This window comes from Capsicum annuum, chromosome 5 (assembly GCF_002878395.1).
Source record: "Capsicum annuum cultivar UCD-10X-F1 chromosome 5, UCD10Xv1.1, whole genome shotgun sequence".
NCBI lineage: Eukaryota > Viridiplantae > Streptophyta > Magnoliopsida > Solanales > Solanaceae > Capsicum > Capsicum annuum.
Genome location: NC_061115.1, coordinates 124322447 through 124335466, shown reverse-complemented (window position 1 = coordinate 124335466; position 13020 = coordinate 124322447).

Below are 13020 nucleotides of genomic sequence, written 5' to 3'. Positions count from 1 at the left end.
TCTTACGGTTCAATTTTCGGTTTAACCAAAAAAAAATACTCATAAAATATAAATAGTAATAACTAACATAAAAAAAAAAAATTGAATCGTAGTTGCAACCAAAAATCCTACATGATGTGTTTTAGTTTACAAAATTTATCAAGTTTTGACTAAATGTTGTTAGGAGAAATTAAGAGTTTGTATTATTGAAATAATAAGTTTGTTATATATATATATATATATATATATATATATATATATATATATATATATATATATATATATATATTCTTATTGGGTTATCGGTTTAACTAATAACCCAATAAGAAAAAATTAAACCGAACCAATAACCCAATATTTTTTTTTATAAAACCATTAAAAAATCGTTAACCCAATAACAATAAACTAATAACATTTTTATCGATTCGATTTATCGGTCGGTTCGATTTTTACACAAGTCATTAGAGAAGAGATTGAGGACATTATGATTTTTAAAATATTTTACAAGATAAGGTTGGCTAAGTAGAGTTGTTGTTTGTATTTCCTTATTTGGACTTCAGCAACAATTTCAAGAAAAAGCTCAGTCTTTTCCTTTAAATTATGTAAATGAAAAAAATATATAAAATATCATATTTAATTATTAAATTATAAAAAATAATAATATTTTTATCAAATTACATTTTATAGCATATATATTTGTATGTATTTGTATTTTTGTAGCAATAATTTATAAAAATATAAAATACATATCGATCATAAGGGCAGTAAAAATCATATGTATTTATATTTTTGTACCAACAGTTTATAAAAATACAAAATACAATTTGTTATATTATGTAATTTTGAAACTATTTTTATGAAACTCATAATTAAGGGGATAAGTATATTATTTCTGAATTTTGCCCGTTATAAATCATATCCTAATAAATTACCTTCCTTTTCTATTAAATTACAAATCATATCTTAATAGAATATCAACGGATGTAGGGGCCCATTGAACTTTTCTAAATTTAAATACTAAGAAATGGTTAAGTAATTTTAAAAAAACATAATTTATTTTAATTAATTATGATTAGGTTTTAAAATTAAACAAAATGATATATACTATATCTTTTTATTTGGCTCTTATACTACAAACTCTTCTAATATATAGAATAATTTTGCTTTTTACTTACTTATTTTCGCAAATTAAGAAAATTTTGTTATTTCTTCTAATGTTATATCAAATTAGATTTTTAAAATTTATTAATAAAAATAATTATCAAATCAATATGGACCAAATAAAAAATTTAAATAATATTTATTATGTTTGACATAAACTGCTAAAAGATTTTACCTTCGTAAGGGATAAACATAATCAAACATGTATTAATAAAATTTATTAACATTAAAAGATACAAATTTATAACATGTTTATTTTATTTTTTATAATTAAGATGGCATTAAAAGAAAAAGAAAAAAGCAAGAGCACAAATACATGTAAGTATTTCCCTCATTTAAATTTATGTCATGCACTTTGATTAAAAATATACCTTTTTCATTTAAATTTATATATCATAGGTTGATAACGTATTTGCGTTTACAACTCTAGGTTCCAACATATAAGATATTTATAAATAAAATCAAACTTTAATTATTTTTAAATATGAATATGAACAATAGACTTTTTTTTAATAAAATTTGAAGAATAATATAATATAAAATTAAATTTAAAATGATAATAAATTGAAATTTTTACTCTTAGAAAAGAATCAAATTAAGGCGAAACATCTTTTTCTTGCTCTACTACTTTTGATAATTGAAAATATAGAATTTAATAATAAATTATGTATTTATTTGAGTCAAAATTAAACAACATATTTTTATTCTGATATTTGTTATTTTTGACAAAAATATTAACATCCTTACTTTTCATTATTGAGCCCATGCTAGAACGGGCATTCCTCTCTAGTATGTATATAAATATTGATTAACTTTTATAGTATGTACTTTTTAATTAAATAAAAATAAAAAATTTAATCTAAAATATTATAATAAATAATTAAAATAAATTTTTCCTATAAAATAATTTAAGTTCGTCATTTACCTCTCAAAAGCACTTCTTGAGAAAGATTATCCAAATATAATATGTTTATCAGCAACACTTTTTAAATAAATGTATCAAATATCAATTATTATTTTTCAAAAGCACTTTTCTGAAAAGCTAATTTATAAAAGTATTTCTCAAGTAAGCATTTTTTAACAGTAATTCTAAACAGGCTTTAAAAAATATAGAACAAGCACTCTCTCCGTCTTATATAATTTGGCATGTTTGTCAAAAAGAATTATCTCAAAATAATGGACATATTTAAAGAATCAAGAAATAACTCATATCTTTTTCCAACTTTATCCTTAATAATTTAATGAGTAATTAACTCAAATAGGTAATGACAATATTTAATGTGAATTTTAATAGGGTCATATTAGTCAATTTATAACCCTTATAAATTTCTCCTTAAGATTTACGCAAAAGACAAATATGCCGAGTAGTATGAGACAGGAGGAGCATATTTTTAACTTTCTAAATCTTAAATATTTTTATATTTTTCATGCCCTTTCATCTCTTTTTTTATTCCTTAATTTTTCATTTTTATTTTTTTATTTTATTAATTTATTTGACTCAATCTTTATCATTTTTTTTTCTTTTTCTTTTTTCTCTCAAACATTATTTATTTTTTATATATCTTTTTTTTTTAATTTATTTGTCTCAACTTTTATTATTATTATTTTTTTTTAATCTTTTGTCATTTTTTTCTTTTTCTCAAACTTAATTTTTATTTTTTCTCAATCTTTATTTTTCTCTATTATTTTTTGTATTTTATTCTTTAATTTTTTCTTTTTTACTTAACCTTTAGTTTTTTCTTATTTTTTTCATTTCTTTTTTCTCAATCTTTATTTTTTTTCTCTTTTTTTCTTCTCAACTTCTATTGTATTTTGCTAAAATAAACAGAAAGTTGGATAATCCACAAAGAGAATCTTAAAGTTGGATAATCGACAAAGAGAATCTTCTTGTTTTGACATTGAAGTAACTTTAAGGGAGTGACTTGTTGTTTGAAAGTCCTTGGTGATAAGTCTTGCTTCTAAGGCAGGAGTTAGACAACATCTCATAAATTAAGACACTTTATGATAGTGTCAACTCTTGCCCTTGGAGGTTAACTTGATGTTTGAAAGTCCTTGGTCTAAGTCTTGTCTCTAAGGCAAGAGTGTAGAACATCTTATAAATCAAGATACAATATAGTAGTATCAACTCTTTCCAATGAGGCGTAACTTGTTGTTTGAAAGTTCTTAGGCTAAGTCTTTCCTCTAAGGCAAGAGTTATAGAACATCTCATAAGTCAAAACACAATATGGTAGTGTCAACTTTTTCTCGTGGGACATAACTTGTTATTTGAAAGTCCTTGGGTTGTGTCTTGCCTCTAAGGCAAGAGCTGTAGAGCATTTCACAAATCAAGACACAATGTGGTAGTGTCAATTCTTGCCTATACAACGTAACTTATTAATTTAAAAGTTCTTAGGTTAAGTCTTGTCTCTAAGGTAAGAATTATGAAATATCTCATACATCAAAACACAATGTTGTAGTGTCAACTCTTGCCCATGAGGCGCAACTTGTTGTTTGGAAGCCCTTGTTCTAAGTCTTGCGTCTAAGGCAAGAGTTATAGAACATCTCATAATTAAATCAAGACATAATGTGGTAGTGTCAACTCTTGCTCTTAGGGCATAACTTGTTATTTGAAAATTATTGGGCTAATTCTAGCATCTAATGCAAGAGCTATAGAACATCTCCTAAATCAAGACACAATGTGATGGTGTCAACTCTTGTCCGTAGGACATAACTTATTGTGTAAAAGTCATTGGGCTAAGTCTTGTCTCTAAAAAAAAGTTGCAGAACATCTCATAAATAAAAACACAATGTAATAGTGTCAACTCTTGTCTATGAGATGTAACTTGTTGTTTTGAAATTTCTTAAGCTAAGTCTTGCCTCTAAAGCAATATTTATAGAACATCTCATAAATTAAGACACAATATGGCAGTGTCAATTTTTGCCCATGGAATGTAATTTGTTGTTTGGATAGAATCAAAGAAAAAAAGAAAAAAAATAATAATAGTTGAGGAGAAAGAAGAAAAATAATTTTATCCAAAAAAAATCAAGGCAAATAAAAAAGAAAACAAAAATAGAAGTTGGGGGTGAAAAGAAAAAAAATAAAGATTGAGAAAAAAAAATAAAAAATAAAAAATAAAAGAAAAGTAAAGGTTGAGAAAAATAAAAAAGAGAAAAGAAAAGTAAAAATCAAAGAAAAATAAAAGAGAAAAAAATAAAGAGAAAATACCCAATTACCCCCCTGAACTATACCCAAAAAAGTTATGACATACCCCAACTTAAAGGGGGTCCTATTACCCCCTGAACTAATTAAAAGTGTAATTTTGACACCCTTAGTGCCTACGTCGCACATACGTGACACAACACACTGAATTCAGGGGGGTAATAGGACCCCCTTTAAGTTGAGGTGTGTCATAACTTTTTTGGGTATAGTTCAGGGGGGTAATTGGGTATTATCTCAAAAATAAAAAAAAATAGAAGTTGAGAAGAGAAAAGAAAAAAAAAGTAAATGCTGAGAATTTTTCTACAAAAAAATAGAAAAGAAAAATAAAAATCAAGGTAAAATAAAAAAAGAGAAAAACAATAGAAGGTAAATGATAAATAAGTATGAACAAGCTATAGATTATGTCATGCTTTAGCTATTGCTCATTCTCAAGATAAATTATCTTTAGGCCAATGAATATGCTACTAATGGGCCGTTGTTTATGATATCACTTATGGTTATGCCCATGGTCTAATTGACTAGATTATAAATTGTGTAATGATGAGTCCTTGATTAAACTTTTGATCAAGCCATTGATTAGGTTAGTTTTTGTACCGTTAGCTATGCTATTGCCCAAGTGATATCATGCTTAATAATTACACTAATAACCATATTGAAAAATCTTTCTTATTGTCGATATTGGAAACGGTGATGTTAATGGTGCTAGCAGGCACGCTTATTGACTATATGTAAAGATATTCTATAAATTATGCTTGGACTCATGATATATCATTATATGACTAATTATGTTAATATTTTTGCCACTTATTATACATATCTATATCCCCATCTCTCTGGTATGAGACGAAGAAAGATGTTGGTATTAAAGATATAAGTTTTGGGGAAAGACCCGATGATAGTTTATATTATTCATGTTACATATACATATATCTATTGATAAAGTCACATTGATGATGAACGTTGGATTATGAAAGTATGCCCTTCTTCGCTTCTCCTTTATATCTATTTATTTTAGCCCTCGTGGGCGTGAGACTTGTTATTTACTTTAGCCCTTGTTGAGCTTGTCATTTACTTTAGTCATCTTGGAGCTTGACACGTTCAAGCTACCTATTATGATGTTCTTTTAAGGGGGTCTTCGAGTTGACTTTTGAAGATCTCTCAAATTTTCTAGATTTACCTTAGCCCTCTTGAGGCTTGTTCTTTATTAATGTTATAAATTTACGTACTGTGATGATATGATGATACCCAGCAAGGCATGAGGATATCATGATTATATGATGATACCCAATAAGGCCAGGGGATATTGTGATGATGTGTTGATACTCAAGAAGGTCGGGGGATACTACGATGATATGATGATACTCGGTCCGGCTGGATAATATTGTGATGATACCTGATTCCGCCGGATAATGTTGTGATGATATGATGATACCTGATGTGGTTAGATGATATTTTGGTGAAATAATGATACCCGGAGCGGCCGAATGATGTTGTGATGATATGTTGATACCCGACAAGGCTGGAGGATGATTATTGATGTGCTTATGTAAATCTACCGGTTCGAATCCAGCTAGCCCTATGTATGCAATTATATATTTATTTATGCTCTTGGGTAGTCGGGTGTATTCTTGATATTAGAGACGTCGGTTATAGTCTTCTAATGAGTTAAGGTATAAAGTGGTATAGTTGTTGATTTAAGGAAGAAAGTATAGACACGTGGTTTTTGATCCTCCTCGAATTTTAATTTATTTTTCGATATTAAATATTTATATTTGATCCGATATTATTTTAATTCTTATTTTATTTATAATAAATTTTTAGTTAAAAAATAAATAACTAAATGAAGTTAATTTTAGGATATTTAATTTTATTTTTATTCTAATTTTTAAAAATAATACAAAAATTAAAAAATATTTTTCTTTTTAAATTTTAAATAAATAAGCTAGTAGTTTTAGTACTATCTTAATTATATTTATTTTCGGCTATTTATAAACATTTATTGTATTTTCTTAAATATAAAAATCAATTATTAATTATTATATTACTATTATTATTATTATTATTTTATTTATTTATTTATTATTTCTATTTGTTATTATTATTATCTTCTATAAAAAAAAGATTAAAAATTTTAAAATTTTTTATCCTATCTAATGTTTACCGTTCCCCTCAAATTCCCTGTACATAAGGACTCTCTCAACCCCCCCAAAAAAGACATACGTACATTCTATCACATTGCATCAGACAACAGAGAGAAAAATAGAGAAGAAAATAAGGAAGAGAAAAAGAAGAGAATATCGGGTACAAATTTGAAGTTCTATTTGAAGTTTTCGGTCACGGGTTTCTTTGTTTTAATCCATTACAGGTTCTTATCCCATTTTGTATTATGCTTTTCATGAGTTTTATTGTTATGAATCAAAGAACGAAATATTTTGTATTATTCTTTACATTAGTTTTATTGTTATGAATCAAAGTACGAAACTAAAATATTTAAATGGTCTCATGCACTGTTTAATATGATTAGAGGATTGATTATATGAATTATCTGTTATTGCATATTATAGAATTAAGTTACCGAATCTTTATATTTGTACACATTAGAACACACTAACACACACACACTCAAGCACAGATTAAGAAAAAAATAGTGAGGGATGCACATTCTCTCATCACACACATGTATCATATTCTCCATGGAAAAAATACATGGATGCAGAGAATACCACACTACATCATGGACACACACAATTATCTATACACAGATGCACAAAAGAGAAGAAAAAATTGAATAAAAAAGTCCGCGATAGAGAAAACAGTTGAGAACAGAGAAAAATGAAAACCATCAATCTTTTCTTTAAATTTTCCGGCAAGTTTTTCATCGGAAATCCATCGAAAAACAACATCACCGGCGAAATCTGGCAGAATACAAAATACTAGCCGTCTTGCCTCCATCTTCCCAGGCAAAACCCACCGGAATCGCCAAAATATTCACCAAAATAACTCCGGCAGAGCCAACAAAACCAGATCCAAACCAAATTCGCCATATTCGTCACTATGGACGTTGCCAGTCACACCTCCGACCACCCCCCAATGCTCCTCCTGTCATCCTTTAGAGAGACTCACTATCGCAGTCGACGCGCCGCCCCTCTCCCAAATCCCGTCGACTACCATCCCCAAAAAACCATAGGCCTGCCGCCCTTCTTCTCTCTTAATTCTCTTCTGTCCAACCACACACGCATATTACAAGTACAATGCTGGCCTTTTTCGACCAACCCTTCACTGAAAATTCCTTCTATCACTGCCACAACGCCAAAAATACAAGAAAAAACGTTATTTACAAATTGTTGGAGTAAAAAATTGTTTACTATTATTTATTTATATATGTGTTTTAATTTATTATTATTATTATTTATTTATTTAAATTAAATAATAGTAGATTTAGAGATTATAATAAAATTAGTATTATATAGTTAGTTTTTGTATATTTGTATTATTTTTATTATTATTTTATTTTATTTTTATTTGATTTTATTTTTATTACATTATCATTAACAAATCTTAATAATTATTTGTTAAAAATGAACCTTGGTCAAGTTAATTGTTATAAGTTTATAAGTGAGTAATCAATATTTTTAACGATAGGTAAATTTTAGATGTGTTTTAAAATTTTCATCTCAATTAAGAATGCAGCATACACATCTTTCTGAGATATTTAAAAAATCAAGGATACAATAATGCACCATGACAAATATTTTTCTCAGAATAATATATTTTACAAATTTAATACGAGAGTTTCAAATAATTTTAATATAATAAAAAATGAGTGACTTTAGGCTTTAACATAATTTATCAAAAATAATTTAAGTCAAAATAAGTCTATAAAGCGATCGTACTAGAACCACGGTACTCGAGGGGTTCCTCACACCTTCCCCTCGATCAACAGAATTCCTTACCCGGTCTTCTATTTTTGCAGACCAAAATAAAAGAGTCATTTCTTTTTGATTAGGAATTCAAAAAAGTGACTTGGAACACCATAATTTAATTCCAAGTGGCGACTCTGAAAATGATAAAAATAATTCCTATTTAATACCATCACTTTAATTGAAAAAACCCTTCGTGTTTGACCCTTGTGGGCGAAAAATGGGTGTGACATCTCCGGTGACTCTGTTGGGGAATAATAAGAATTCAAGCTTTAAATATTGACTTTTACCTACTTTAATTATTTTTATATTGTGTTTGTGGGCCTTATGTGCTACTTGTCAGTCATTTACTACTTTGATATTATTGAACTGTATTGTAAACTGTCTTCTCTTGTGCACCCTCTTCGAGTTTCTGAAAGAGGATAGAAGGAATGCAGTGTATGCATCCTATGTTCGTTTTGAGATAGCTGGAGTGTCAAGGCACCTGGTGCAAGATTATAGTCACACATGTTAGGTGGAGTTTGGATCGGCAACGAAGGCAGAGTAGAACTGCTACCAAACAAGTTGTCCCTCCCCGACTCGAGTGTCCACTCGGGTAAGCCAGTCTAGACACCTATCCCTATTAGGCTAAACTTAGAAGAACTGAAACTCAGAATCTGGTAATCCATATTAGGTTCCGCTTTATTTAACTCATGTGCATTTGACTTAGCGGGACTCGGCACAGGGGTCGGGTCTGTCTAGGACAGGTGACCCACTTTATAATGACCAACATGTGCATCCTACATACTCTTTGACATTTGTTTGGAAGGCTATTTGATTGTTGACTGGCTTTTAGGCAACTTTGAAATGCAAGAGATTATATTATTCTCAAATTTAGTGAATCATTTTTCAAAGAAAACATTTATTTTTAAAAGAAAGGAATTTTTTTAAATATATAGTGACATAGTTTTACGGTCTTCATGAACTATGAGGGTCTGATTCTCACTCTTTAGTGGGATACGTAGGAAGTCCTTCCTAGGATACGACCCTATTTTTTGAAAAATTACTCATAGATTTATCGAGAAATATTTTAAAAATATGAGTACTTTCATAATTATTTGTTTCTTATCTTTAGGTCTAATTTTTATATATATCTTAATAACCCTGAATCTGTAGGGATTATGAGACTAAGTTTTTACAAAATAAATAAAAAATATATATAAATTTTAACAGCCCTGAATCTTTAGAGATCATGATGCTAAGTTTTTACAAAATAATATATATATAAATCTTAACATTACTGAACCTTTAGGGGTCTTGAGGCTGAGTTTTGTATGACATATATTTTGAGAACTACGCACACCTGATTCTCAGCTTAGTGAGATACATAGGCAGCCCTTTTGGGGTTCAGTGATCTTTTCAAAAAGAAGATAAAGGGAAAAGAGTTTTTGAAAAAAAATGTTGCATTCTGACACCTTTCTTATTTCTTATCATAGTTAGTCTAAGGTGGTTGGTTTGTGGTATTTTGATTGGTCCTCCATATTACATCAAGTCCAGGGAAGAGAGTCATGTCAAACAAGAATATAAAGAATGATATCATATATCAGACAAAGAGTCAGGAAAATGAGATTTTAAAGCAAGAGATTGTGAGTTTGAGGCAACAAATGATGGAAATGTATCGAGCTTGGGCCAGTGAGCTACCTTCTCCTCCATTTTCCACTATTGACCCTACCAATACCTTAAGTTCTTTTACCAAAATTGTAAGGTCAATTTTCTGCTGTTGGTTATGCGCCACAACATACCTCAAAATCTACTCCATGCCAAAAGCATCCCAATGTTTCCATCACTCATTTTCTAGATCTTCAGTAGTAATCTATCACATTGATAGCACCACCTATAGTCTCTGGTTCTGTTGCTCAACCCTCTACTGAGGTTTACACCTTGGCTTTTGGTCCGACAATTGTGCTTCCTCAATCTGCTAGTGAGTCGATGTTCAACACTCTTGATGATCACTATTATACTCCTGAGCCCACATCTATGTTAGTTGGACCACCAAAATTTCTTACTAAGAAGTCTGACATGGCAGAAAAGCAAGAGAAAATGGCTAGGAAAATGAAGAGCACAAAAAAGACTATGAAAAATTCTTAGGAAGTTATGAATTATGAAGATGTTGCATACAAAGAGTGGGGCATGTCTGCAAGTGTTAACCTTCCTTCAAGTCTTGAGATATCAAAATTTAAGGAACATGATGGGTACGAGGATTCTGTAAAACACTTGGGACGATATTGCTATCAGTTGAGAGGGACTGAAGGGACGAAGGAGGAAAACGTACCTATTGTCATTCCAGGGGCAAAGCAGAGCTCAAGAGGTCCAACTAAGTAATATTTTCAGTCTCAATCCCGAGCTTGCACATCAAATCTACGTGCTCATCTGCAATAAGGTTCCTCTTTGCAAAATCCAAGATATTTTATTCTGCTTCCTCAGTATCCTTTGAACATTACACAGTTGTATTCTTATTCGTTTTCTTATTCACAATGGCATGCACCGGTCCCTCAACATCATCCTCGATCCCCACATATTTATCAAGGAACTTCTAAGTTCAAGTTTCAATCGAGGTCGGAGTTTGTAAAGAGAAAAAAGTCAAAGGATAATTTTACACTAATTGAGGAGTCGTATGCCACTTTATTCCAGAGATTGAGAGACTCGGGCTAATCACTCCTCTCCTTGAGTGTACTTCTGATCCACATTCAAGAAAGTTTGATCCTCATTTATGATGTGCATATCATTTTGGTATTTAGGGTAATAGTATTGAGAATTGTCGTGACTCAAAAAGAGAAATAGAAAGGATGATTCAAGAAAAATTAATTGTAGTGCAAAACATTGACACTACGAGCATCACATGAAATCCTTCACCTACACAGGGTAATGCACAATACATGGGAAGCAATGAGTTAAGCATGGGGATCTAAAACTTATTTGTTAAAAGAAATATGTTGGATAGTGGTGAAAGTTCTAGTCATGCTGATATGCAAACCAGTGTCTAAGATGTCAAGCTTAACAATTGGGAGGCCACTCCTCTCCCTACTATGAAAGAGTCTTAGTAGTTTATTTATTTGTCTTTCTGCAATTTGAATCGTTCTAGGGTTGTAATTAAGATTTTTACCTTGGAATTTTAGGTTAAAACTTTGTCTATCTTTGATTTGAATGAAACATAATTTCCCTTTATTTTATTTTGTGTCTACTATTTACTTATTTTATTTTATATTATACAGTTATTTCTATGCTGATTCTAATGATATGACATGTATAAAGAATTATCAACCAGATTTTAAAATCCAATCTAATTATGAAATAATGAATAAAGAGGTTGAACACGATGAAGAGGAAGTATTTGAGGAAATAAGAAAAGATTTCGAACAGTTTGAAAATAAGTCAAATCCCAATTTTTATGAAACTGAGGCGATCAATTTAGGGGATCATCAAAATATTAGGGAGACTAAGATAAGTGTACATGCTCGACCACAATAAAAGAAAGCTATAATTGAATCTTTGCATGAGTACAAAGACATCTTTGAATGGTCTTATGATGATATGCCCAATTCGAGCACTGATTTGGTAGTTCATAAGTTGCCAATTGATCCTACTTTCCCTCCTGTCAAGAAAAAGTTAAGGAAGCTTAAAATCAAAATGAGTGTAAAAATCAAAGAGGAAATCACGAAGCAGCTTGAGGCTAAAGTCATTCGAGTGACCTAATATCCTACTTGGTTGGCAAATATTGTCCCCATTTCAAAGAAAGACGATAAAATTTGGATGTGTGTTGATTATAGTGATCTAAATAAAGTAAGTCCGAAGGATGATTTTTCACTTCCTAATATCCATATTTTGTTGGATAATTGTTCCAAACATGATCTTTCATCTTTTGTGGATTGTTAGTGGGGTATCACCAGATCATTATGGATCCAGAAGATGCAGAAAAGACATCATTTATCACGTCATGGGGGACATATTATTATCGAGTTATGCCATTCCAACTAAAGAATGTTGGAAAAACTTACATGAGGGCAATGACCACAATGTTTCATGACATGATGCACAAAGAGATTGAAGTTTATATGGATGATGTGGTTATTAAATCAAAAGAGAGAGTTTGAACATGTCAAAGATCTGAGGAAATTCTTTAAAATGCTTCGAATAAGCCTATGCCTAAAGGCAGACTCACGAAATGGAAGATGTTGCTCACAAATTTTGATATTATCTATGTGATGCGAACTGCAATAAAATCTCAAGCCTTAGCGGATTATTTGGATGAAAATCCAATTGATGAGGAGTATGAGCCATTGAAAACTTACTTTTTCGATGAAGAGGTATTATGTGTTGATAAAATTATTTCTGATGATTTCCACTCAGGTTGGAAGTTGTTCTTCGATGGAGATGCTAATGTAAAAGGAGCAGGGATAGGGGCAGTTCTTATTTCTAAATCAGGACAAATACTATCCTGTAATAGCCCAACTTTGATTCTACTATACCAATAATATGGCAAAATACGAAGCTTGCATTCTGGGTTTGAGACTAGCCATTGACATGAGAATTTAAGAACTGTTAGTGTTAGGAGACTCACATTTGTTAGTCCACAAAATCTAAGGATATTGGGAGACTCGTGATTCAAAACTCCTACCATATCGAGGTTGTTTGCAAGATCTTTATCAGCGATTTGTATCAGTAAAGTTCAAACATATTCTCAGAGCTCATAATCAGATTGCTGATGCTTTGGCGACCTTATCT